The following is a 5759-nucleotide window of genomic DNA, read 5'->3' on the forward strand; positions in this document are numbered from 1 at the left end:
TCGTGTTGAGTAAGGACTGCCCCAATAGCATAGTTAGAGGCATTTGTCTCGACCTCAAATGGTTGTTGCAAGTCTGGCAATGCGAGCATTGGTGCCAAGCAGAGTTGGTCTTTCAACTCTGTGAACACCTTCTATTGAGATTCAAACCAAAAGAATTTTGCTTTTGCTCCTCTCTTGGTGACTTGACTCAAGGGCCAAGTGATATGAGAAAATCCCAACACGAACCTGCAGTAGAAGTTGGAAAGACCTAGAAAGCTGTGGATCTCCATTAGAGTGGTTGGAGAGGGCCAATCCCGAATGACTTGGATCTTGGCTGGATCCACATGCACCCTGTTTTCATTAGTAATGTATCCCAGATATTGAACCTGGGTCATGCCAAAAGTGCATTTCTCCAAATTGGCACATAACTTGTGTTGCCGCAGTGTTTGGAGAACCTGTCGGATGTGTTGGAGGTGCTCTTCCCAACTCTGGCTAAAGATTAGGATGTCATCCAAGTATACCACTACAAATGAGTTGGTGAATGGCCGCAAGATGTCATCCATTAGCCTCATGAAGGTTGCAGGAGAATTTGTCAATCCGAAAGGCATAACCAACCATTCGAAAAGGCCCTCCTTGGATTTGAAGGTAGTCTTCCACACATCAAAGGGTTCTATTGGTACTTGGTGATATCCTGACTTCAAACCGATCTTGCTGAAATATTTTTCCCCCTTCAGTTGGTCCAGGAGGTCATCGATTCGTGGGATCAGCTACCTATTACGGACGGTGATCTTGTTCAATGCCTGATAGTCAATACAGAGTCTCCAAGTCCCATCCTTCTTTTGTACCAACACGATCGGGCTCCCATAGGGCGATGAACTTGGGCAGATGTGACCTTTCTATAGCAGCTCTTGAATCTGCCTCTTGATTTCATCGTTCTCTAGAATGAAGCGCTGATAGATTGGTCCATTATGCAGTGGTGCACTTGGGGTTAGATCGATGGAGTGCTTGACCTAATAGTGTAGAGGAACCCCTACAGGGGAGGTGAAGATGTCCTCATACTCCTCCACGGCCTTGTCCATCTGTAGTTGTCGTGCGGAGGGGCCCTGTCTGGAGGTCATGGCCACCGTCTTCTTCTTTCCTTAAGGGCGTATAATTAGGAAAACAAATTTCCCGGTTTTGGAAATGAGGTCACTGCATTATTTTGCAGTAACCAAAGAGATGGCGGTAGGAGGTGCTACCTCCAGTATCCTGTACAACGTATTTCCCAAAGTAATATTAACAGCACGAGGCCTTGATTCATACACAGCATGTCGCTTTCACAAGTATGGTTGTCCTAATAATGCATCAAAAACTTCAAGGGAAGCAATGTCACACAATACCTCATTTGTGAAGGGTTTGATGTTGTATGGAAGGCGACGTTGCTGGCTCACACGAAGATCTTGTCCTTAGTGAAGCCACCTGATGGTGTACGGTTGTGGATGTGCTGTGGTTGGTAAGCCTAGCCGCTTCACAACCTCTACTAAAATGAGGTTCTTTTGGCTCCCAATGTTGACAATGAACTGTAGCGAGGATCCCTTTACCCACATCTGGGAGTGGAAGAGACGCTCCTCCTCCTCTGGATCTTCAGGTTCCTCCTTCTAGATCTTCGTGGTGGCAACGGTGGCATTGGGATCCACATCGATAATCTGCTTCCCTTTGTCATTTCCCTTGTCAGGTTCTGACTCAGAGTCAGAACATGCATCTGATTCTGAAACCTTTAGCTCAGCCACCAGTGACTGCTTGGCATGCCACTCACTTGTGTTGTGAGTGGAGCTCTTATGGAACTCACACCATTTTCCTGTGTCCTTTTTCAGCTTCGCGCTGATGTTCTTTGCTTGCAGCTTTGGAAGGTTGTCCTGGGCCACCCCGCCTTGGATTTGTCTTTTGTTAAGCGGTTTGAGGGCACCTTTCTCTTGCTTAGGATTTGTAGATCCAATGTCTCGCTTCTTCTGTTTAAACTTTTTCTTGACCTTGATGACATATCGATATGCCGTACCGAGCGAGGAGATGTTCAGGAATTCTATTTCTTCCTGGATGTACTTGTGCATGCAGCGACAATATTTGAGTATCAAATGCTGCTCTGAATCCTTGATACCCAATTTTGTGCGAAGGGTATGGAAAATATTCATAAACTCTAGCACGTCTTGGTCCCTTCCCTACCGCAGCGTGGTACACTTTATGTAATGATCCTCATAGCTTCCGACAGGGTAGTATTGCTCCTTGATGGCATCCTGGAATGAATTCCAGGTGGGTGCGGCTAAAAATAGTGAGCCAGTACTTTCATCCTTCTGCTCGCAATAGGTTTCCCACTAGTCCTTGACGTGGGGGGATTCTTTTAGAAGAGCGAAAATAATCTTTTCTCAACTGGAAAAATAATGAACAGAAAAATAACCCTCTAGTAGATTTAGCCATTTATCGACAACATTTGCATCTATCTAACCCTCGAATATGGGGATTTCAAAATTAACTTGTACCTTAAATGGTGTGGCGTTTCTAGAGTAGCTATGGGAAGCCGATGTGTCGCCCCTGGGTAGCCACTGAAGGATCTGGGTAAAGTTGTCCATCATCATGTTCCTTTGTCACTTGAGGGCTTCTTCGAGCAAGATTTTGATAGGATATCCTGCTCCCTCGTATTTCTTTTCATCTACCATGGGAGGCCATCCGGTTTTGTGAGGCTGGTCTTGCAAAGGTTCGACCAGTTCAAGCCCTAACTCCTTATATCCCGACCTCGTTGGGGATATGCAAAGAAAAACAAAGAAAAAGAACATTGCTCTGATACCACTGATCCAGATTTAAATAGGAATGCAACAAATTACAGAGATAACCATAAACACAAAGATGTAGTGGAAATAATACTTCATTTCATTAATGTAAAATACTGAGATATGCTTACAAATAGAAAATGGAAATAAATAGCTAGGGTGATGGTAGCTTATCTCTGAGAAGAGATGTGGTGGCTACATGCCTCTGAACTCTGTTACAATGAGGCTCAAAGGCATATTTATTGTTGAGAAACAATGGACAACGCTAAACATCCAAAAACCTAACCCTAGAAGATGAAACACCAAACTGTGGGCCCTATTTGGGTAAATTGGTACATCAACTTCCCGGGGTCGTAACTTTGGCATACGATCTTCGTTTGATGCGTACAATATCCCATTAGAAAGATCTATCCGAGAACTACAGTTTTGGGAAGAGAAACATCAGCACATGGACCCATGTTGCTCCCAGTTTTCCCAAAAAACGTCGTTCAGGGTCTCAAAATGGATTCGAAAGTTTAGGACCTGAAAAACTGCTAAAAATAGTAAATTGACTACAATTAAGGAAACTGAAAAGCAGAAAGAAACAATGGTGGGGGTACAAGTGGACTTGGCGGGTGGCCACCAATATCCACCTGGATCAACTCATTTGCAGGGGTCCAAGCACTCAACTGTAGACTTACCAAGGCCTCTTGCACACTTAGTTGCAAGAGCCTTCCCCTTCTTGCTTAAGTATATGAAGTAGAGCCTTCTTGCCTTAGAACTCGCCCAAAGACGTCTCTATCTTATCTTAGCTTACTCAGTTCTAAGTTAATACTTCTAGACTCGCTATGACTCGAATATATAGCCTTCTCAATATAATAGCATGGTCTGCGGACCATGGGTGAGTCTCAAAACTGACTTATCTACCCATCCAAACAAGGGGCTAAGACCCTTTGACTCCTATCTATCTATGTGCTCCGCATCCACATTTCGTGAAGAATTTACATCTTTTACAAAAAACTTATACGAAATTTGGGTTAACTAACCACAAAATTGACCCTAGGGACCCTATCCCAACATTTACGCTAAAATCAATGTATCAAGTGCAATCAATGAAATAGGATTAGAAATCAACATCTACCCTTAAATCAATGCATCAAATGAAATCAATTAAATAAGATTAGAAATCAACATCTACCCTAAAATCAATGCATCTATTTTAATAAAAGAATTAAATATTAATGTCAAAATAATCTAAATTTGAGTTAAGACCATACATATGCCTTTACTTCTTTAATTTGGTGATATTTCAACAATTTTTTGTAGCTTGTTTGTATTTGATTTTAAAACCTTGATGGATTTCTAAATCCAAATTATTTTACCTTTTATAAACCAATTACTTCCTATTTCTTTATGCTTAATAATGTTCAATATTATGTAATATTAAACATTATAATATTATATAATTGAGGCCATGCTTCTGTGATCCATATCTAGATATAAGACAAAAAAATCGGTAATAATCACATCAAGAAATATTTTTTGACGCATTTCGAACCAACCAGTGTGGTTCATGGTGAGGACGAGATGAAGAATTAGATCATGGCAGTGGATTAAATAGATAGACAGATCATTCCAACAACTATAAGGGAACCACTATAAAGAGACTATCTTTGATTGGGTCCAAAATACAGGCGAGGAATTAATATTTATAATTTAGATAATTAAGTCAAAAATATATAAATAAATAATAATAATAATAATAATAATAATATTATTATTATTATTTCATATGAATTTGAAAATACTTTTGACCAACGTAAGAAAATTAATCTAGTCCTGGTGATGAACCACACTTGTTGGTTCAAAACGCATCGACCAAAAATTTCTCTTATGTGTTTTCTATCGAAAGACTTTGCTTAAAAAATTAATCCTCTAATTATAATTTAAATAAATATATAAATATATAAATTATAATCATAGATTCCAAAATAATTTTTGACTTGTTTTAGAATTAGGAGAAAATTAGTATTCTTTTATAATTTAAATTATATATATATATATATATATATATATAATATATATATATATATATATATATATATATATATATATATATATATATATATATATATATATATTAAGATAATGCGAAATATCATTCATTTTACAAAGCTTAATAAATAAGAAATTCAAATAAAATATAAACAACTAGAGTGAGAGGTAGAATTTAAAAATAAATTAAGATCAATAACAAAAATATAAAATATAAAAATGGGAAATAAATAGACAAAGGGAAACAAAGAGAAATAAAAAAACCTAAGGGGGAGAAATCAAAAGAAGCCAAAATCAAGGAAATAAAAAGGGGAAACAAGGAAATCAACACAACGACTAGATCAAGAAGGAAACAACTAAGATGAAAGGGCAGTGATCCAACATCTACTAACTTTCCATCCATCATCCTTATTTAGATTACTTGACCTCCTTTCAATTTCAATGACTTCCCTAAACTTACGGTGATGAAAATGAGAAATATTTGCAATAATGTTAAGACTCCTTAATGCAAATATGATTCTTAGTCTTCTCAACATGTTCAACAAAAGCTGAAGAGTAGGTCCTCCCTTTTTTTTTTATGTTATTTGCATGTTCCTTAATCTTAGGATTGATAGACTGGCTAGTTTCACCAATGTATGAGGTTTCACAAGAACATGGGATAACATAAACACCTTTCATATCCACGGGGTCCACTAGGTCTTCAACATATTTTCAGGAACTTCTAATAGCGTTAAGGGGTCTAAAGGTTGAGGAAGCATTATGCTTACTGGATAATACTAAAGATATTATTCGGCAAGACTACAATGTTATACTTAGGAAAGAAATGCCCCCTAAGAATAAAAATAGCAAGGATGAGTTTGACACCCTTGAATATTTGAACAAGAACTAGGACATCGTTTTCCAGAGAATTGACAAAGGTGGGGCCATTGTAATCCTTGATAAGGA

This window comes from Pinus tabuliformis, chromosome 5_2, assembly GCF_031772625.1.
Source record: "Pinus tabuliformis cultivar Carrire ecotype Pingquan chromosome 5_2, CPIR1, whole genome shotgun sequence".
Classification (NCBI taxonomy): domain Eukaryota; kingdom Viridiplantae; phylum Streptophyta; class Pinopsida; order Pinales; family Pinaceae; genus Pinus; species Pinus tabuliformis.